Source organism: Gekko japonicus, unplaced genomic scaffold (genome assembly GCF_001447785.1).
Source record: "Gekko japonicus isolate JY-2015 unplaced genomic scaffold, Gekko_japonicus_V1.1 scaffold659, whole genome shotgun sequence".
NCBI lineage: Eukaryota > Metazoa > Chordata > Lepidosauria > Squamata > Gekkonidae > Gekko > Gekko japonicus.
This window is the reverse complement of record NW_015167556.1, coordinates 832,921-856,379: the sequence shown is the minus strand read 5'-3', so window position 1 is coordinate 856,379 and position 23,459 is coordinate 832,921.

The following is a 23,459-nucleotide window of genomic DNA, read 5'->3' as shown; positions in this document are numbered from 1 at the left end:
GGCCTGCCCTAGCCCCATGCAAGGTAGGGGAGGTAGCACCTGGCCTGCCTGAGGTGACGCCCAGCCTAACTGCAATGAGATGAAGGGAACGCAGTGCCCTACCCGGCCCACAGTATGTTGAGAGGGGGGCAATGCCTGACCTGCCCAAAGGGAGACATAGAGGAGGCGGCCTACAGCCCGCTCAAGGCAAGGAGTGAGGCAGCACCTGGCCAGATGAGAGTTGTGGGAGAGGCAAGGAAAGTGGCAGCCAGCTGCTTGGTTAAGTAGAGTGCCTCTTCCTCTCCCTTCCTTTGGGGGAAAGGGGCTAGGGTTAGGTTTGCCAGGTCCCCCCGGGGAGCGGGGAAAGCCCCGCCCAAGAGGCCCATTCCCTGCCGGCCCAGATCGGGCCACCGGGGGGAACCCCACCACCAAAGTGTGTGATGTGCCCGGCGTGAAGACGTCACCGGGAGGTGACCTCATCATGTCAGGCACGTTGCGGGGGGACACTATCATTTGAGGGAAAACTCTATGGTTTTCCCTTGAATGATTGTGGCCCCTCCCCCAACGTGCCTGATGACGATGACGTCACTTCCGGGGAGACTCCCGGGGAGGTTCGGGACTCCCCCCGCTTTTTCGTAAGTACAACTTGGCAACCATAGCTAGGGTGGAATGAAGGAGGAGGTTTTTGACTCCAAGACCACCCCTGTTCACAGGTTTATTCTGAAGATAAAGTGGATGAGAGGAGAATGAAAACAACTGCTTTAGGTCCCCATTGTGAAAAAAAAGTGACGTGTAAATGAAGTAAATAAATGATAAATATAGCTCAGGACGGGGGGGGGGAATAAAAGTCAGGCTGGTATGTAGGCGGGAAGGAGAGAAGGAAGCAGAGAAGGGTGAGGAATGGTGGTTGCCGGGAGGAACGAGGAAACACTGTGGGGAAGGTGATGCAAAGAGAGCCAGTTTGGTGTAGTGGTTAAGTGTGCGTACTCTAATCTGGGAGAACCGGGTTTGATTCCCCGCTCCTCCACTTGCACCTGGCTGAATGACCTTGGGCAAGCTGTAGTTCTGATAAGAGCTGTCCTTGAAAAAGAGCAATTTCTGTCAAGAGCTCTCTCAGCCCCACCTACCTCACAGGGTGTCTGTTGTGGGGAGGGGGAGGGAAAGGAGTTCGTAAACCGCTCTGAGACACCTTTGGGTAGTGAAGGGCGGGGTATAAATCCAATCTCTTCTTCTTCTTCTAATCTGGGAGAACCGGGTTTGATTCCCCACTCCTCCACGTGCACCTGGCTGGATGACCTTGGGCAAGCCATAGTTCTGATAAGAGCCGTCCTTGAAAAAGAGCGGTACAGCTGTCCTTGAAAAAGACGGTTCCTGTCAAGAGCTCTCTCAGCCCCACCCACCTCACAGGGTGTCTGTTGTGGGGAGGGGAAGGAAAAGGAGTTTGTAAGCCGCTCTGAGACTCCTTTGGGTAGTGAAGGGCAGGGTATACATCCAATCTCCTCTTTTCTTCTTCAAGGGAAAATGAGGTGCCCCTCACAAGCCCTTGCAGGTTCCCCTCTGTGGAACTGGGCCTGGCCCAGCACCATGCAACTGGCAATAGTTTTCCTGGGTACAGCCTGCCAGGGCTAGTGAAGCCAAGGAAAAGTGAAGACAGGTGGGCAGGGAAAGGTAGGTTGTCTGGTGGGTGGGAAGGAGAGAAGGAGGCAGGAAAAGGGGAAAGAGGAAAAGGGTAAAGAGTATGAGGGTTTTCAGGAGAGAGATAGAGGAAATAGTGCAAGAGACCCTCCCCTCCCCGCAAGTCCTTGATGGATCCCACTTTTTACACCTATCCTGCAGCCACTACATTGATTATTGATAAGTTTCCAGATACAATTCAAGGTACTGGTTATCACCCACAAAACCCTTAATGGCATAGGACCTGCATATTTACAAGACTGCCTCTCCAAATATGCCCTTCTGAGGCATTTATGTTTATCAGAGCAGGACCTTCTGAATGTTCCACCCCGCAAATGGGTAAGCTGCCCATACTGGAGCATTCTGTTGAGAATTCCACCTAGTGGAATCGTGTCCCTGATAAGGCCACGAAGGCCGTCACACCTCTGCCATTCCACAGAATACACAGAATCAAGGGTCATTTCCTGCAGGAGCAGAGCTCTGGCAGTAAAGAGCCCAGGGGGCGGGCACATGCAACAAGCCCCACCCCCTGCTCCCAGAAGCCCTCAGTCAGAGCAAGAAGCAGCCAGGTAAGTTGCAGAGCCCCCCCCAGCCCCCCGGTCCAAAACAGTCCAGTGGCAACTTTAAGGCCAAGTTTTATTCAGGTGCAAGCTCTCCCTCCTCTGAGAGGACAGATCTGCATGTTCCACCCCCCCCCCCACAATAGCTAGCAATCCAGAACAGTCCAGTGGAGCCTGAGCGGTGGGTGTTGCCTTCTGACACACTCCCGGTGATGTCAGGGGGCGTGACATATGCAAATAAGTTATGCTAATGAGATCCTGCACCTCTTTTTCTACGAAATGACCCCTGCACAGAATGGAACTGTTCCAGAGGCCATTTTTATAAAGGAAGCAAACCTGTAGTTAATCTCTGTGGTATTTAAGGTAGTCTTCATTGCGTTTATTAGTCTTGGGTTTTTTTTTAATTGTCCTTTAACCCAGCTTTATTACTGCTTGTAATGTTTCACCGCATCATTCCCCAACCTCACGGTGCTGTCTTATTATCTGTATAAGCGCATCCTCTAGTTTTGTTGGGTCGACCTACTGTACTGTTCGTGCTGCATTTTGACTTGCGATCCAGCCAGAAAGATGGACTATAAGTGATGTAAATAAAGAATGTGCATTTATATTTCATTATTCATTCTAGTCACAATATTTCCCCCCAAAAGATTCAATTGGAGTGAGAACATATTCATCGACAATAGCAGTATCAGTAGTTATTAACCAAGAGGGGATCGACACACATAAGAACGCAAGAGAAGCCAGTGTTGGATCAGGCCCATGGCCCATCCAGTCCAACATCCAGTCCAACACAGTGGCCAAAAATACCAGGTGTCATCAGGAGGTCCACCAGTGGGGCCAGGACATTAGAAACCCTCCCACTGTTGCCCCCCTCAAAGCACCAAGAAGACAGAGCATCACTTGCCCCACAGACCCATGCCTTGCCTTGCCTGGGTCTTCTTCATCCTAGGGAGCTGTGCTCAGGGGTCATTTCATAGAAAAAGAGCTAGGGGAACTCATTAGCATAACTCATTAGCATATGCCACACCCCCTGACATCACCGGAAGTGTGTCATAAGGCCACACACCACGCCCCCAACGGCCCGGGCCGCTGCCGTCGGCCTCGCAGCTCCACTGCCGAGCCCCATAAGGGGCTCGGCGGTGGACCTGCGAGGCCAGCGGGAGTGCAAGGAAGCCCCGTGAAGGCCCTCCCTGGCCTCAGGCAGGCAGGGGTGGGGAGAGGCAGGGAGGAAGCAACTTACCCTCCCTCTTCTCCTGCCTCCTTCTGGCTGAATGAGGGCCAGAAGCGGGGCGGCCGGAAACAGGGGGCGGGGCTTCATCATGTGCCCCGCCCCTCCATACCTCACCCGGGTGAACTGCGATCCACCGCGATCCCCCCTGAAATGACCTCTGACTGTGCTTGGAGTGAGCCCTCCCCCCGCCATTAAAGTGCCCTCCAGAAGGAGTGTGCACCGCCCACTAATTACTCGCACATCAGCCACCCTGAACACTAAGGGGGGAGGGAGGAGAAGGCTTGGACTCCACTCCCCCAAGCACACCACATCGTTGTAGAACCACAGGGGAGGGGGACGTCCAGCCTGGTACACAACCCCAACCCTTCTCCTTGCCCTTGTTCTGGCCCCCCACACACACTTGCTTCCTGCGTAATGTGGCAAAGTGGAATCAAGGCGAGGCACTGTGGTAGAAAACCTAAAAACGTATTAGGGCAAGAGTGTCACCTAGAGTGTCTAAGACCTTGGACCTCTGGGGGTTTACATTAGAATGATCCATTTGTCTCCACTCCTCATTGGACCAACCTGACAGTGTTAAGCCCTTTTGGAGAAAGGACAATCCAGTTTGGGCCAGATCACTGATCTGTCATGAAAGGTCAGAGCCATTATCAGATTACTGATGGAGGCGAGACTATAGTTTATAAGTCTCTGACTGGTAACGGTAGCCTCTGATGGGGCTCTGTGTTGCATTGACTACATCAGGTCATTACTCTTAGAAAAGAGGCTGGCTTAGGATCAATTCCATGGACCATAAATGTCTGGACATTTGAGATTTCCCCGAGTCTTCAGTTTTCTTTCAGCAAAAACTGAGCCTACAGGAGGTTGGGTAGAGTTAAGGACTCCTCTTGTTACTTCAAGGAGCTCTGCACATCCTCTGGGGAACCTGCTATAGCCTGGGTAATGTATCTTCAGCCGAGTTAGTTCAACTGCATTGCTTTTTATTTGAACACCTTTGTGCTGTGTTGCTGTGTGCCTTCCCTATATTTGGCTCTGCCCTTTTTCTACTACTCTTTTAAATCCAACCACCCTTTTCTTTTATCTTTTATAGGCCCCGGCCACACGCGCTGGAAAACGCGTAGGGGAGGCATGGCTATTTGCGCCGTCACATTCTGATCCGCCATTATGCGATCAGACGCGACGGCAGCACACTGGGGTTTCGTCCTTCAGCATGCGCTGCAAAGAGGATGGTCAAAGGGAATAGGCGCGCGCCGGTGCGATCACACCGAACGAGTCCGTCTGCAGCCCATGGCAAACCATTTGCTAGTAGATCTTTGCAGGTACTTTTTAACTGCGCATCTTCGGCGGCACGCCACGGGTTGGCCATGGGTGCGCTACGCTTGCCAGATGTTGCGGTGTGATCGTGCCCCGAAAATCCGCCCAGCATTTGTGCCTTTTGTGCGGCAAATTCTCCGTGTGACCGGGGTCATAATAAACTTTTTTATAAAGACATTTTTGGCTTCGTTTAGTACAATTAACTTCTCTGGGATATTTCTCTGAATCACTTCCTTAAGCGCTAGATTGCACAGCCACTGCAAAATTGGTTATAAGCAGGGGGGGGGGGGTTGTAGAAAAAGCTAAGCGGGAACCCATTAGCAAAAAAGGCCACACTACAGCAGAAACTCATTAGCATATTAGGCCACAGCCCTGACAGCACAGCTCATTGGCATATTAGGCCACAACCCCATGTTACCAGAAGTGTGGTCATCCAGCCACACCCACCTTTTGCTCCTTATTCTGTTTACCTTGTTTGTTGTCAAAACCCAGGGCTTTTTTTGGAGCAGGAACTCCTTTGCATATTAGGCCACACACCCCTAATGTAGCCAATCCGAATGAGATTCTGCTGTTGGGTGTGGCCTCTTATGCTAATAAGTTCCTGCTGGGCGTGGCCAACTCAGGAGCCAGCCGGAACTCCGTTCCTGTGCGTTCCTGCCCAAAAATAGCCCTTGTTATAAGGTATTTTCTGGGGTTTCTATCCTGTCACTGCATTAGAAGGATACCTTCTCAGCAGTCCATCTAGATGTTCTCAGGAGATCCTGAGTGGTGGCAGCTAGTTACCAGGGTCTTTTCCAGTGAACCCTTCCTCCAAGGGAGTTTCCCAGCAAAGTTTCCCACCCACCCTTTCCTAGTATTTTCAGGCCTGCCGGATACCCATATCCCCCCCCCCAAAAAAACCCCCCAAATGTGCAAACCTGAACCGCACATTTGATTCTCAGATTTTAGGAGGGATATTGACTGTGTTGACTGAACCAACGTATGTTGGATTACTCAAATGCAGGCCCTGTGCAAATGAGATGCCATCCGTGAATGTGGAACTGGAATATGTGGAACAGGCATTAGTGACATGTGGGTACGATCTTGCTTCCCACCATGTATAAATCATTCCAAATTGACCCAGGTATCCATCTAACGGAATACCTTCTTTCTGCCAATAGTTTGTACTACATAAATACAACAAGGCAATCGGCATTAATAACCACCATTCTGTTTCCTCCCAAAGAAGAAAGCCAATTAAGAATTTTGATCGTTTACGTTTAGGTCTTGTGTCCTCAAGGAAGGAGTAGAGAATAGGTCAGACAAGCAGCCCCTCGTTAGAAAATTAAGCTGAGAGAAGAATAGCAGAAGAGACTATGGTTGAATCTGCATTTGCATTTTTAAATCAGGTTCGTGCGGCTGTGACGTCGTCTTCCTCTATGCTTGTTTGAACGTTGTTTGGAGAAGGTTCTTTTAAAGCAGTGGGGAGGTGCAATGACAGTGGAGCCACCACGAAAGGGCGATAAACATATGTGGACATGCAAAAGTATGCTAGCACCGTTGAGGTGTGAAAACAACACCAAACGTAGACAGCTTTTTTGAAGACGGAGCCAGAAGGCTGGGACACCGGTGGGAAAGACAAATGCAGATTCGACCTATGTGGCACTCCTAAGAGACCTAAGCTGCTTGTTGTCAACCTAGATTAGAAGCATTAAAAGGAAAGGTCTCCCACCTTCGTAAGAGATCACGGGGTGCTCTTTTCTTGAACAGTGCTGTTCATCTTCAGGGTACTCAAAAGCATTATGTGATGCAGAGAGGTGAAAAGTGAGAAGGAAGAGGCTCGGCAATGACAATGAAACAGCCTTCAATGTTGAGCCAACCATGACTGAAAGCGTGCGGCAGATTTAGCATCCAAGGTTGTCCCCCGGAAGACACCTGAAACAAAAGAAAGAAAGTTAGGAGAAGAGACGTTCCAAGTGTCTGGCAGGTAGCTAACAGACTGAACAGATGTGATTAACAACCGCCTTACATGATCATTAAAAGCATGACATAAGATTGAAAACTCAGGCACCGAAAAAATAGAACATTCTGCAATAGGGTTTTCAGCATCACCAAGAAGTGGCTGTATGTTTCACATTTGTAAGGTCTAGTCTGCATGTATCCATACAGTTGCGAGGTTACTGCATTTGCCAGCACTCAATACACAGTATTTTGTACCTATCAGGGCTCTTTTTGTAGCAGGAACTCCTGTGCATATTAGGCGACACACACCCTAATGTAGCCAATCCTCCAAGAGCTTACAGAGCTCTTCTTACAGGGGCCACTGTAAGCTCTTGGAGGATTGGCTACATTAGGGGTATGTCATCTAATATGCAAAGGAGTTCCTGCTACAAAAAGAGCCAGACACCGGCTGGGCCTTACAGGGAGATCACCTCCACTATGAGGGCTCACCAAGACAGCATTTTAAGACAGAAGAGAACAGCAAGGCCCAAAAAAAATCCTAGTAATTTTGCAAGCATGTTACCTGCCAGAAAAATATGGAGCTACTGTCAATGAAATGGGAGTTTCTGGGTTGTCCTGCAGACAATTTGATCCACTGCCTGTAATGTTGTATTCCTGCCCCTGTTATAATGGATGACTTGCTGTTGGGAGATAGCCAGAGTGCTGTTGGCATTTGTTGCTGTTGTTACAGGAGACTGGAGGGTCTCCCTGGAGATGGATTTGCACAGCAGGGAGGTGCACAGTCAGCAAGGAAAATTTAATAATAATATTAAGGATTTCCTGAAATTGCAAAACAGTTGAGGAGACAAAGGTTTGTAGCCTTTGGAAGGTGTTGTTTTGTTTTTTTTAAAAAACAAGACAGCAGTAGATGAGCTCTACAAAAATGTCATTCACATAATGACATTTCATCATATTGTGACATTCACTTACTTGGCCCTCCCCACAGCAATAGGTGTGTTAACTGGGGAGGCAGGCCCCATACAACAACTCTAAGTGAAAAACGTGGTGAACTGTGCTGGGAAACTGCAGTATCACCATAACAAAGAGGCATATCTCTACTTAGCGAGCACATTCCCAAACAATTTTTTTAAAAAAACCCTCTTCATGTTTATTTCACAGGCAGCTATAGCGGGAGTCCTACTGCTGGCAACCCTCTTTTCCCGTTGCCAATTGGAGTAGCAGCAGGAGAAACATGCACGCACAAAAAATCACAAACAGGCTAACAGCATGACATTACTTACAGGGAAAACCCAAAAGTGACACAGCAGTGTTCCCTCTAAGCTGAGTTAGTGTGAGCTAGCTCACAGTTTTTTAGCTTCCGGCTCACACATTTTGTTCCGTGCGCCTTGGCGTCTAGTCATGCCGGCCACATGACCACAGAGAAGTCTTTGGACAGCGCTGGCTCTTCGGCTTGGAAACGGAGATGAGCACCGCAACCCTAGAGTCGGATTCGACTGGCTTTCGAGCAAGGGGTCCCAAAGCAGCTTACAATCCCCTTATCTTCCTCTCCCCACAACAGTCACCTTGCGAGGTAGGTGGGGCTGAGAGAGTTCTGAGAGAACTGTGATAGGCCCAAGGTCGCCTAGCAGGCTTCATGTGAAGGAGTGGGGAATCTAACCCGGCTCTCCATATTAGAGTCTGCCAATCTTAACCACCACACCACGCTGGCTCTCATATGCACTTAGATGGTAGAACTAGGGTTGCCAGGTCTGGGTTGGAAAACACCTAGAGACTTTGGGGGTGGAGCCGGGAGAGGGCGGGGTTTGGGGAGGGGAGGGGCCTGAGCATGGGACAATGCCACAGAGTCCACCCTTCCAAGCAGCCGTTTTCTCCAGGGGAGCTGATCTCTGTCTGCTGGAGATCAGTTGTAAGAGCAGGAGATCCCCAGGAGGTTGGCAGCCCTAGGTAGGATCCAATTCAAAGTCACCATTCACGACAATTATGATGGCAACTATTAATCTGGCAGCTACAATTGCTATTGAATAACACAGGCTTAACACCAACAATGCCTTCTGTTCTACACGTTCTCCTACCAAGCACATGGGAACAAAACGGTCCAGAGACGGTAACATCGGAGGGGTTTTCTACACTGCTAGTTAAAGAGAGTCCAGGCAGCTGAAGAGGCAAGGGCATTCTTACGCTGTCCTACAGGACACATGACAACCCTACAATCTAGTGCTTGCCAAATGACCCGCTATGGTGGGAAATCTCCCCCTGCTGCCTCCTGTCCCCGACTGCCACTTGAAAGAACGGCAGAGGGGAAATGGGGAAATATGTGTACATATCAACATCACCTCCAGCTAAAAACCAGAAGTGACATCAGTGACACTCTAGAGATCTTGCTGGAAGTGATGTCAACACATGCTGTTGTTGTTGTTGTTCAGTCGCACAGTCGAGTCCGACTCTTCGCGACCCCATGGACCAGATCATGCCAGGCCCTCCTGTCTTCCGCCGTCCTCTGAAGTTGGCTCAACTTCATGTTCGTTGCATCTATGACACTGTCTAACCATCTCATCCTTTGCCATCCCCGTCTTCTTTGACCTTCAATCTTTCCCAGCATCAGGGTCTGAAGTGAGGTCTCCAGAAGAGCACACAAGACTCCAGGTGCAGCCTGACCAATACAGTGTACGGTGGGACTATGACATCTTGCGATCTTCTTCTTTGACCTTCAGTCTTTCCCAGCATCAGGGTCTTCTCCAGTGAGTGCTCCCTTCTCATTGGGTGGCCAAAGTCTTTGAGCTTCAGCTTAATTATCTGGCCTTCCAGGGAACAGTCAGGGTTGATCTCTTTTAGGATTGACTGATTCGACCTCCTTGCAGTCCAGGGGACTGCATATATGGTATCTTTTTCCCCCATGCCCCACCACTGCAAAGTCTCCCAGGGCTTGCAGACATGAACCTGACAATCCTACCAGAGCCAGTTTAGTGTAGTGAGTAGGAGGGTGGTCTCTAATCTAGGAGAACCACGTTTGATTCCCTACTCCTCCACATGCAGTTGCTGGTGGGACCTTGGGTCAGTTACAAGTTCTTTCGGAGCTGATCTCTCATGAGCAGTCCTCGAAAGAGCTCTCTCAGCCCCACCTTCCTCACAGGGTGTCTGTTGTTGGGAGGGGAAGGGAAAGGTGTAAGCTGCTCTGAGACTCCTTCGGGTAGTGAAGGACAGGGTATAAATCCAATCTCTTCCTCCTCCTCCACTTTCTATAACCACACTATTTCTACAGTTAGATGGGACACAAATCCCCATGGTCTGCAACTCATTTAATTTTTCTTGTTATACTCATACTTCTCCTCTATTTCCTACGCAACACTGGCTTCTATTTCTCCACAGGAATCAATTTAAACCAATTTTTTGTTTTCAAATGTCTTCATGCTATGGATCCTTATCATCTTTCTATTCTCCTATCTCTTTATGCTCTTGCTAATTCTGGTGGCATTTTTATTTCCTATCAAACCTAAATCTCGTCTGTTAGTTATTACTCCTTTGCACCTTCTTGTTATTTCCTATCTCTGCAATCCTCTACCACCTGATATTAGGGCATCTCCCCAAGTTGTTTTTAAACAGCTCTGAAAACACATTTTTCTTCTGTAGCTTTTACAGATTGGTTTATTTGCCTTCATTTTCTTCTGTGTTGTGTCCTGGTTCTCTGCGTTTTTGTCCGTTAGAATATAAGCTTGCACGAGAGGCCTGTCTTTAATCATGTTTATTTTACATTGCTTAGTTTTGAAGTCACGTTAAAAAGTACGGGTTGGCTGCATAGGCGTAATCTTCGTGGGGGCGGCGGGGCTTCAGCCCCCGCCGAAATTTTCAGGAAAGTGCTCAGCCTCCCCCGGGAGCCACCCTTGCTCCTAGCACAGCAATGCCTCTGGCCCAGCCCCAGCCCCCCCCGGGAAATTGGAAAGTCTACACCCTTGGTTGGCTCCAAAGGTGCCCTTTGGTATCTGGAAGGCAGCTCCTACTCACGAAAGGGTAGTTCTACGTTTTGTATCATATCACTGGAAAAGCGGAACGAAATTCAGATATGGTCTTCTGCTTGCACAAGAACTTAAACGTAAGTTTACATGCTTACCTAAGCATGACAGCTGCTACAAAAGCCGCCTATTGCATCACTGCGGCTGCTGACATTTCTCCCAGCTGGAATGCAGGAATCTTCCGCACCATGTCAAGCTCACTGAGAGGCTGATCAAGCTCAAGGTAGAGCTTGGAGCCCTCCTGGAATTACCCCTGATTTCCATACTACAGCGTTCACTCCCCCTGAATTAAATGGCAGCTTCAGAAGGCTGGCCCAAGGGCATCACATCCCTCCCCAGGTCCCTCCCTCCCCCAAAGCCCGCTCTTCACAGCAGTCACCCAAGTAGGGTTCCCAAGTCGAACTTACCTAACAGCGGGGGGAGTCCGGAGGTGACGTCACCGTGTCGGGCATGTTGGGGGCGGGGCCACAATCATTTGAGGGGAAACCATAGAGTTTTCCCTCGAATGATAGAGTGTCCCCCGGTAACGTGCCCAACGTGATGATGTCACCTCCGGGTGGTGTCTTCACACCGTGAACATTGCAGACTTTGGGGGTGGGGTTCCCCCCGGCGGCCCGATCCGGGCTGGCAGGGAACAGGCCTCTCAAGCGGGGTTCCCCCCCCCCGGGGGGACCTGGCAACCCTATACCCAAGCCAGAATTGGCAACCGCACACTGCGTACAACTCACGGGTCTCCAAGGAAAACCTCCTTTGATCCCGCCCAAAGGAAGAACAGCAGGGTGGTGACGCTCTAGCAATCGCCCTAAAAACTCTGTGGTACCATAGAGTTTTCAGTGCAGTTGCTAGAGTGTCGCCCGGCGACATGCCCAGCATGATGATGTCACTTATGGGTGACATCATCGCACCGGGCACGTCGGCCTAATCTGGCCACTTTGGGGGTGGGGTTCCCCCCGCCGGCCAGATCCAGACTGGCGGATTGGGGGACCTTTCGGCGGGGGAATCCCGCCCCCCCCCCGGGAGACCTGGCAGCCCTACTACCACAACACCATGAAATCTGCAGAAACAAACATTTTTATTGCTTTTCTATCAGTACAACAATCCTTGTTACATTTGCCAGTGTTCAACCTGTGTTTTGTTACAGCTCAACTGCCATTAGTTTTAATTGTACCGGGGGGAGGGGGGGTTGGAAGAATGTGTCAGTTAAAAAATATTACTAAGGGCAGTGGGTGGTAGTCAATGCTTTCTAGAGTCAAGGGCACCAAAAAACATACCCTGGGAACCACTACTTCAGAAGAACTGGAGACAGTTATAAGAACAATAAGACACTGCTGTTCTGCAGTGCCACCTGCCAAGCTTCCACAGCCAGTGTGCTCATTAATAATACAAGAAAGCTAAATAAGTAATATGTTACTGCCAACCACAATTTTCTCTTCTGGAAACACTCTTTTAATGAGAAGGGATTCCACATACAGGAATAGCTTGTGCTGCTGCAATCAAAAAGTAGATACGGAAATGTCCAATCTACTGGTGAGACACACTAGTTTTTGCATAAAGTGGTAATTATTTTGGAAGACCAACTAGGCCCAAACTCCATAAATAAACTCCTCTATACTTCACAAAATAAGATAATAGGAATGGGGAAAGGCATGCATAGCTTACTTATAATTTACAGTTATATGTCAGATGGTATCAGGCAACCAATTAGAGCATGATGACAGCTTCGACATTTGCTGTGCAGCTTCCTGCATGTCATAGGTCTGCAAACATCTATCGCTTCCACCCATGTTGTTTTTAAGCAGCATCACAAAGTGATTATCAGATTCAACTCAGGGTTGCATTAATGCACACAATTTTAAAGAAATATGGACATGGTAACTTGCAACCACCTAGAAGTCCAAGGAAACAAATGGTATTAGCATTTCCCTTTATCATGCCTAGAGGCTATGAATTACCATCTTTCTATGCAATTAGATCCACCATAAAGGAACCTTTTAAGTGGAGTTTAAGACCAGGACTTCCAAAACTGCTGTTAACCGTAGATCAAGGTTGTTGGTCTTAAAGGTGCCATTGGATTCTAACTTTGCTCTGCTGTTAACTGTCTAATTTGTTTTGTTTGTTTTTTGGTTGATGAGAGTGTCCAGGTTTCTTGTACGTTGTGTTTCACTCTTCTTAAGGAACACTTAAATACAAACAGTGATGTCCTGGAATCACTGCAATCCAAGATTTGTAACTGTTATTAACAATCTGATTATCTATTTTAACAATTATATGGTGATGCAGTTGAACAACAGAATGGACATTAATTTATGAGTGGAATTGACTGGGGAATCACTTGGTACAACCTTAGTTGTTGAAAGAGCTCGCTTTCAACAGGAGAAGGCAGAGGAGGAGGAGAAGAGTGGATTTATAACCCCCACCCTTATTTATTTATTTATTATTTATTTATTTGTTGGGATTTCTATCCCGCCCTACCCAGAGGCTCAGGGCGGCTAACAACAATTAAAAAATTTATAACAATAAAACAGAATATATACAATAAAATTTGGTGCTACAATCTACCTACATTTTACAACAGGTCTATATGCGTCATATACAATACACAGCAACCCCCCTTTGCAGTTAGCATTCTTAATAGCGGAAACGCCAGGACCAGTCCTCCCACACAGTTTTTCTGGCGACATCTACCCCCCACCCCAGGGTACGGTAGATGGATGGAACATCACGAAGGTGGTATAGCGGTGGCGGCGGCTCCTACCCAAAGGCCTGGTGGAAGAGCTCCATCTTACAGGCCCTGCAGAACTATACTAAGTCCTGCAGGGCCCGGATCTCCTCCGGGAGCTCATTCGACCAGGCAGGAGCCGCCACCAAAAACGCCCTAGCTCTGGTCTGGGCCAACCTCACTACCCAAAGGAGTCTCACAGGGGCTTACTATCTCTTTCCCCCTCTCCTTCCCACAACAGACACCCTGTGAGGTACGTGAGGCTGTGAGAGCTCTTTTGAGAACTGCTCGTGAGAGATCAGCTCTGAAAGAACTTGTGACTGACCCAAGGTCATGCCAGCAGCTGCAAGTGGAGGAGTGGGGAATCAAACCTTGTTCTCCCAGATTAGAGTCCACGCTCCTAGCCACTACACCAAACCACTACACCAAGAGGCGAGACTGCCTGTTACATCCGGCCAGGCGAGTGCATTTTAGACAGTGTTTGCAGGCTTCTGTGTTGTGAGCCCTGCCAAGACACGGAAGACAGCGTAACAGTGCAAACGTGACAATGGAACTCACTTAACACTGCAGATCAATTCCTGTGAGCACAGTCTCTTACACACACTTCAATGAGCAGGATGTGTTCCCAAAATGGAAATCCTGCTTACAAAATGGACCTGCTGTACTAAATCCCTTCCACATATATTGTAATGCTCGGTTTACTCAGATTATATGTTAAAATGTACACACCAGAAAACCCAAAGCATCGTTAGTCCCTCAGGGACAAGTCTAGTTATGCTTCTTCTTATACAAAGGATGTTTATCACCTGAGGTAAGCAACAGACTTTTTAAAAAGTCTGGGCAGGGGTAAACATGTCACCACGCCCCAGGTTCAACAGCTGGTCATGGGGCATTCTTATCCCCGTCTGTTCTGTATAGGGCTGCCAAATGCCCCCGGGGGGTGGAATCCCCCCCGCTTTCGAGCCCCGATTCCCACTCCCGCGGAATCGGGGCCCGGGGGAAACCCCACTCCCGCGTGCGCGTCACCCGGAAGTGACGTCACACGCTGGGGGCGGGGCCACGCCATTTGAGGGGAAAACAAAGAGTTTTCCCCTTGAGGAAAACTCTTTGTTTTCCCCTCAAATGGCGTGGCCCCGCCCCCAGCGTGCGACGTCACTTCCGGGTGACACGCACGACTAAGACGCCGGCCAGGAGCCCCCCACTCCCGGCCAAAAAACATTTGGCAACCCTAGTTCTGTACTAAGCCTGCATACCATTCCATACATAATTACAATCTCGCCAGAATGGTTCATTGCCAAATCACAGGCATACACCTTTTTCTGCGCAAGAAACACTAATGTGCACTTAGTATATACACCAGTAAGATTTCAGTGGTACGTAGCTTTGACTCCATCTCCAGCCTTGACTCAGTCCTTTGAATGACTCTAATTCACTCATATTTCAATGTACCAACTTACCAAAGCTGAGGTAATATGACCTGAAACTCATATTGGCCTAATTTAATATAAAACGCCCTCTCTGATGTAATAAGCTTTGCAAATGAAGCTGTAATGGACCATTCGTACCTGCTTTAGTAAGTAGATACGCTCCAGAAATGGCTGTAAGAAATTCGTAAACTGAAGAACACTCTGCGAATGGGGTAAGAAGAAGTACTTATGCAGGATTTTCTTTTCTGGGTACAGTAAATGTTCTTGCTTTCTGGAAGGACCTACATAATCTACTAATACAGAGGCCTTGACAAACATTTGTGCACGCCATTTAACTGAATGACATGTGGCTTTTATCTCTTGTTGCTTTTGGGTGGTTGTATTTTGGATTTAGCCGGTCTCATTTTTAAAAACCTGTTTACAAAGTGTTAATCTTTTAGTATGTTTTATTATGAAGTTATCTGGGTTATTACTGATTTTGTTTTTGTTATGGAGCACCTCAAGCACTTCGTAAGACAGGCAGCCGCACGTCATCTATATATCTATTTCTCATGTGGGCAGATCAGCAGATCTCTAAAACCACAGATCGGGCCCACATGGAAAGAAAGGTGTACAGGGGAAAGTGGCGTGGCACCCCACAAGTCCTTGAGGGTTCCCTACCATGCAAGTGGGGCCGGCCCAGCAGCTTGCACCACACAACTTGGCCATAGTTTTCCTAGGAAGAGGCTGCGAGGGTGAGCTGAAGACAGAGGGGCAGATATAAGGGGGCAGATGCTGGATAGTAAGGAAAGAAGGAAGCCGGAAAAGGGGAAAGGTTATGGGGGCTTTCAGGGACGGGAAAGAGGAAATGAGATGCCCCTCAGAAGTCCTTGTGGGTTCCTGCTTGTAATTCTACATAAATAAAGTGAGTGTGAGGCTGCTCCCCCCCCTCCAGCCCCCCCACCAATGTTTCCTCTAAGCTGTGGAGTCTTGTGAGTAAAAATTCTACTCTGTGAGCTACTGGCATGAAATTTGTGAGCGAGCGATTTGGCTACTGCATAAATTAGTTGGCCCTGGAGTCATCCTTCATGAGCTAAGATAAAAATCTGTGAGATGGAGGCTGAAAAACTGTGAGCTAGCTCACACTAAGGCAGCTTAGAGGGAACACTGCCCCCCACTACCAGTCCACCATCATGCTGCCATTTCCCTGGAAGGCTCTGTCAAGGAGGGGCCTGGTTTCAACCTCATCCTCTCTCACCGGAGCTAGACTACCTCCACAATGGGGATTTCCTCCAGCTTACTTCCTCCTCAGCCTGTCAGGGGAGCCTCCCATTTTAAATCACCCTATACTCAATTGTCAGGGCCCCACCCCCTTCTCTTGTTGCATCCTGCCTGTCTCAAGGTCAGAACCATCCTGCTCCTGAAAGCCCCGCCTCCACCTGGCCATGCCTCTCCTCCCTGGCAGCATGGCGTCCTGGGTTGTTGGCTACACCTTCGCTGTCACTGGGAACCCCACCACAGCTGCTGTACCTCCCGGCCTCCCTGAATGGGGCTGTCTTCGGATGGAGATGTGCTTTCTCAGTCAGCATCAGCTGAGGACATCATCTCTCTTGCTCTGCTGCTTGGCCACTCGTTACTGCTGGCCAGGTTCAACCTAGTCCACCCCACCACCACCCGGACTCTTCCTGAGGCATCTGGCCTGGCTGGTTTTCTCTGGCATCTTCAGCCTGGCAGCAGGACAGTAAGTGCCCGCCTTGCTCCTTCCTACCCCTGACTTTGCCATCTCAGGAGCTTCCCTTCTTGCTGCGGCTGGCCGCAGAGGTGTGACAGAGTCCAGGGCCGGCATCAACCCCAGACAGTGAGACTGAGCTTTCCATGCACTTTCCAAAGAGCTCTTTCTGCTTCATTTTGAGCCAGAGAGATAGAAGAGAGAGAGAACAAAACATTTTATGGAGTGCCACAGTGAAAAAAGTGGTGACTCCAGGGCAGTGTTCCCTCTAAGCTGAGTTAGTGTGAGCCAGCTCACAGTTTTTTAGCCTCCGGCTCACACATTTTTGTCTTAGCTCAGGAAGGATGGCTCCACAGCAAACTAATATATTCAGCAGCCCAATCGCTCACTCACAACTTTAATGCCAGTAGCTCACAAAGTAGAATTTTTGTTCACATGACTCCATAGCTTGAAGGGAACATTGCTCCAGGGGCGACTGGTTAAATGCACACTAGTTTAAAAGTCTTGTTGGGGGGTGGGGGGAGACAGAAAAATACATTTTTATTTATTTGAAAACTAAGTTTGTCTCAAGGCAATAAACAGAACTAACGGAAAACCTTTTCTCCCTTTCTCACAATACAAGAACTCGTGGGCACTCCATGAAATTGCTGAGCGGTCGGGTTAGAAAAGATAAAAGGAAGTCCTTCTTCACCCAAAGAGTGATTTACACATGGAATTCACAGTCACGGAGGGGGTAGCAGCTACACGCATGGACGGCTTCAAGAGGGAATTGGATAAACATATGGAGCAGAGGTCCATCAGTGGCTATTAGCCACAAGGTATAGATAGGGACTCTGGGGCAAGTGATGCTCTGTTTCTTCGTGCTTGGGGGGGGGGGTCAACGGTGGGGGGGCTTCTAGTGTCCTGGCCCAACTGATAGACCTCCTGATGGCACCTGGTATTTTTGGATACTGTGTGATACAGAGTTTTGGACTGGATGGGCCTTTGGCCTGATCCAACATTGGCTTCTCTTATGTTCTTAAAAGATGACCTCTTTCCACAGTGGCAAAGAGAGAACTGATGGAGAGGAGCTCACTTCCCCCATTTTCCAGCTGAAAAGGGTGGGAAGCCAGCATGAAGGAAGGGATTGCCACAAGAGCCAAGGGTCTTTTGCATTCTCCATGGCACACCTGAACACACACAGTACCTATGTGTACCTGCACAGTGACCATAAGGATGAGCTACTGTTTCTACCTTAATAAAGTCTGCCTAATTATCCTGGTGTGAAGAATGTGATACTAGGAGAGGGAGAAATAATTCTTGACTGTAATTCCGCAGACTAGAGACTTTTCCTTTCGATTAAAAAAAAAAACATGGAACGGGGAAAGAAGGGGTGGAAAAACCTATCCTGGCATTTTTTACGGTTGGCTGACTTTATGGTTTTATTAAAATGAGGCGTTAAAGCTGAAAACAGTAGGAGCAGCAGGTAGAAGCAAACGAACAGCAGAATATTCAAAAACCTCAACGGATCAAAAATCACAAAGAAATATAAATGTTATAAAACCTGACAGCCATACCACACTGCAGTGACAGACTGATCCAGTGAATAGTACGTTGTAAAACCCCTTTTTTTAAAAAACAACCAAAACCTCACCACTAACAGAAATGAATCTCTACTGTATTTGCCTTCATCCATCCACCACCCATCCACACAGTTTCTGCTGTCAGGCCTTTTCAAAACTCCGTATGGCAAATCGAGGGCAAAAGCAGAGGGAACATTCTCCCTTCCAGCACGGGCAACGGCAGTACATCTACCCACAGCTATGTTTATGCAGTGTGGATTGTCTTACAGCACCGAACAATACAGCACAATTACATCGCGCCATGTGCCAGACCTATCAATCATGTTTATAATATCAGCTCCTTCACTTCAGCATGGCAGCACGCCCCGCCCCCAATCAGATCTGTTGCCTTCTTATAAGCTGTAATGCGGAAAAGAGCAGACAACATGGTTTTGTGTATGCAACTATTCAGGGCTTTTTTTGTAGAAAAAGCCCAGCAGGAACTCATTAGCATAATAGGCCACACCCAGCAGCAGAAACTCATTAGCATATTAGGCCCCACCTTGACAGCACAGCTCATTAGCATATTAGGCCACACACCCTATATTCGCAGAAGTGTGGCCATCCAGCCACACCCACCTTTTGCTTCTTATTCTGTTTACCTTGTTTGTTGTCAAGACCCAGGGCCTTTTTTTGTAGCAGGAACTCCTTTGCATGTCAGGCCACACACCCCTAATGTAGCCAATCCTAACGAGTTTCTGCTGTTGGGTGTGGTCTATTATGCTAATGAGTTCCTGCTGGGCGTGGCCACCTAGGGAGCCAGCCAGAACTCCATTCCTGTGCGTTCCTGCCCAAAAATAGCCCTGCAACTATTTATTTTATTTAAAACATCCGAATGCTGCTTTTCCACCTGATCGGGGTCCTCTCAGCTTCATAGGAACAAGATCTGACAGTAAGAGTGAAAGATCTTCTTTCCTGGGGTACAGTGCCAGTCATGAGCTCAGTCTCAGCCCTTAGCAAATACACACCAAACAAGGCACTAATAACGCAACTCAATCTCTTTTATTATTTTGCCCAGAATCCAAGAAAGAGCATTTGTCAAAAACAAGGATATAATGCATTGGAGTTCCCTCTGAAACAACTTTTAGCTTTCATCCCAATTCTGTTTATTGCTAACGAGAGCCCTACAAATAAACAAAGTGTGCAGAAAATGTAACACAGGAGTTCTCCAAAAGGGGCAATAATTCTATTACTATTAAATTCACTTCAATATTAGCCTTCAGTTATAAGGGCAACGCTATTATGAAAATCATTCATCATGTGACACCACTAAAATGCAGCACCCATTACGACTAAGGACAGATTTATTTCCCACCATACATTTCTATAAATATCCACTTCATGCCAAGAAAGTTATTTTCTTCAAATATCATAAAGACCAATGGGTTGTTTTTTTTACTCTTGCATTATGGAATATGCAACTGTTTATTTAGAATTAAACAGCTACTTGCTGAGAGGGAGAGAGAAAAGATACTCAGCTTGCTTTGAGCACTGGTACTGCAATACCATGCAGAATGAAAATCACACCCTGCAATACGCATCACCAGGCATCAGCCATCCCTCATTAGCAAGGAAGAGAGAATCACTCAACTTCATAGCTTATTAGCTCTCTTCTGCAGCACAGACAACAACAACAGAAAGCTTGCCTATATCACACCATATTGTGGAACCCCGGATCTCATTGCTTAGTGCTGGAGACAGAGATTTCTATCACTCACAGTCCTATCTGAACCCTTCAAACCATCCAAGGAATCTCTGGTGCATCATCTACAGAAGGGTGAACTCAAGAAGCTCAAATCAGAGAAGGCTCGGCAAGTTATGAACGAAAGGGAGAGCTTTTTTTTGGGGGGGGGGGAAGTACTTTTATTTCTAAGAGATCTACAATCACCAGCCCTTCATATCCCTTCCCTGTAAGCCCCTAAATCTAAGATCCCCCAAATCCCTCTGTTATCTTACTTGGTGCTGTTTTCCCAGTGGTGGCAACATCTCTCGCTCCTCCCCTCCCTATGCTGCTTGGTGGTGGATTGTGGCTCCATTGACACAGAGAGGGGGAGGATGTGATGGAGCTCCATCTTCTCCTCCCTGGCACCCTCCTTCTCCCACCACAGCACCATTCCCCTTGGTGCTCTGGACATGGATACGGCAGTCCTCAAAGCACCAGGTACTCTAGGATAGGTAGGGTTCTACCCAGAGGTCATTTCGTAGAAAAAGAAGTGCAGGAGCTCATTAGCATAACTCATTAGCATAACTTATTTGTATATGTCACACCCCCTGACATCACCGGATGTGTGTCAGAAGGCAACACCCCCCGCTCAGGCTCCACTGGACTGTTCTGGATTGCTAGCTATTGGGGGGGGGGGGGGGACATGCAGATCTGTCCTCACAGAGGAGGGAGAGCTTGTACCTGAATAAAACCTGGCCTTAAAGGTGCCACTGGACTGTTTTGGATTACGAGCTATGGGGGGGGACGTGCACATCTGTCCTCGCAGAGGAGGGAGAGCTTGTACCTGAATAAAACTTGGTCTTAAAGGTGCCACTGGACTGTTTTGGATTACTAGCTATGGAGGGGGGGAATGTGCAGATCTGCCCTCCCAAAGGAGGGAGAGCTTGTACCTGAAGGTGGGCCGGGGGGGCCCTGCAACTTACCTGGCTGCTTCTTGCTCCTTGTGGCCTGACTGAAGGCTGCTAGGAGCAGGGAGCTGGGCTTGTTGCATGTGCCCGCCCCCTGGGCTCCTTACTGCCGGAGCTCCGCTCCTGTGCGCTCCCGCAGGATATGACATCCACTGAGTTTCGTGCTCCAAGAACAAGGAATATAAAACTGACCAGCATGTTCAGTATCACCGTCCCACTTTTTGAACACCAACAGCATACATTACAACTAAAGGGAGGAGAACTGAAAGCAAACATCCCACAATCATATCAGTCCTAAACCTAAGATTAACAAAGAACTAGTCAAACATGTCATTATGTTGTCCCAAAGTTTCCCCTTGAGTTCATTATGAAACTATCCTTAAGACTGCCTTGGTTTGCATAAACGGGTCCACGGCTGTTTCTTTGCCGGATGGCTGGACACTTTTCTTCCCTTGCTTTGAAAGGGAACGCCCATGGAGGAAAGGGCAGTTTCTAGCAAGTCTGAACATGGGAAGAGAGAACACTGAGAATATACAGCTGGAGTTGGCAAACAGAGAAACATCCTGAGAATGAAGACACACTATTTGGAAACCTGACGCAAAATTAGCAATTGTACTGCCCGCTTTAGGAGTTTGTTGGCTTCCAATAGGCTTTGCTTGTATACTTGCAAATGAACCAGCAAATGAACAAAAACACTCTAAATCTTCAGTACTGGAAGGAAACTAAACTGTGTAGCATTCCTCTAGTTTTCTCACTGCTTGGGGAAGTGGAAACATGTAACAACACAAATCAGTTCTATGGCCTTTACTGTCCTTTTTAAAGAAGTAAAATGATCTGCTGGCAGTGAAACATGGCATAAGCAGGGGTCATTTTCTACGGGAGCGCACAGGAGCAGAGCTCCAGCAGTGAGGAGCCCAGGGGGCGGGCCCATGCAACAAGCCCCACCCCCTGCTCCCAGCAGCCCTCAGTTGGGCCACGAGGAGCAAGAAGCAGCCAGGTAAGTTGCAGAGGCCCCCCCCCCGGCCCGCTTTCAGCCTGAGCGGTGGCTGTTGCCTTCTGACACACTTCCGGTGATGGCGGGAGGTGTGGCATATGCAAATAAGTTATGCTAATGAGCGCCTGCACCTCTTTTTCTACAAAATGACCCCTGGGCATAAGTCTCCCAACAACATAAATGTGGCACACGTAGATCAAACCCTCCAGACTTCTTCCAGGCTTTGCCATTTTCAGGACATCCATGACTGCCCTCTAGCTTGACCAAAGGCAAGAGTCCTAAGAACCCTTTCCTGGTTAAAATGTACTGTGGACGGGGGTGGGGGGGGATCTAGGAAGCGTACAGCATATATTGTCCTTACCTGAGACCAGCCCCCAGGACCAGCCATTGGTCTGCATTGTCTTCCATAGGGTATATCCCAGCATAAACATCGCCTCAGCCCGTGTGTTTTCTGCCATAATCCAAAATGGCAGTCCCCCCCTAAGCTCTCTGAGTTTAGGCCACAATCCATGGACCTCTGCACATCTGGACCAGGTTGTATAACCCCTCTATAAACTATCAATCACCTCTGCTTCCTTAGTTCTATAAATGTGTGTGTGGTTGTGTATTGTTTGAATGATATATATTCCCCAGTAAAGAGACATATTTTACTGAATACAGTCTCTGTATCTGTTCTGGTGTTTACAGCAAAGGTGGGACTTCTGTATACATTGGTGTGAACCCTAATTTGCCTACTGCCAAATTAATAATCATAACTTCCCCTAGACTAATGAATAATTCAAGGCAATTTGGCTAACAGCCTCCTTTTACAAACATTATTGAAATTTCGCTAACGTTATTTAAATATGTAATTATTTATTTCAATCCGAGTTGGGAAACGGATGAAAATTTCCTGGAAAATCCACACCGGTGCAGGCATTGCAGCCTTTCTTTCACCTCCCTGTTCCATAGATTTTTAATTGTTCTAATTTAGTATATTTTCTATCCCACACTTCCTCCAAGGAGCTCAGGGGCTCTCATTCATGGTTTCTCCTCCCTCCTCCAGTTTATGGTCACAGTGACCCTGGGAGGTAAGTTAGGCAGAGAGAGTTCAATCAGTCAGTTTCATAGCGAGTGGAGAAACTGGAACTCGGTTCTCCTTGGCCCTAGTCACACTCACACACAAGAGCTACTGGTGGTAGGGCTGCCGACTGCAGATTGGGAAGTGCCTGGGGATCTGGGGGGCAGTAGCTGGGGAGAAATGGGGGATGGGAGGGGACTCCGTGGGGATGTGATGCCATAGAGTCCCCCCTCCTCAGAAGCTGACATTTCTTCCAAGGGAACTGGTCTCTCCTGTTTGGTGTGGTGGTTAAGTGCGTGGACTCTAATCTGGGAGAGCCGGGTTAGGTTCCCCACTCCTCCACTTGCACCTGGCTGGATGACCTTGTGCAAGCCGTAGTTCTGATAAGAGCTGTTCTTGAAAAAAGAGCAGTTTCTGTCAGAGTTCTCTCAGCCCCACCCACCTCACAGGGTGTCTGTTGTGGGGAGGGGAAGGGAAAGGAGTTTGTAAGCCGCTCTGAGACATCTTTGGGTAGTGAAGGGCGGGGTAGAAATCCAATCTCTTCCTCCTCTTCTTCTTCTCCTGTGGGTGTCTGTTGTGGGGAGGGGAAGGGAAAGGAGATTGTAAGCCGCTCTGA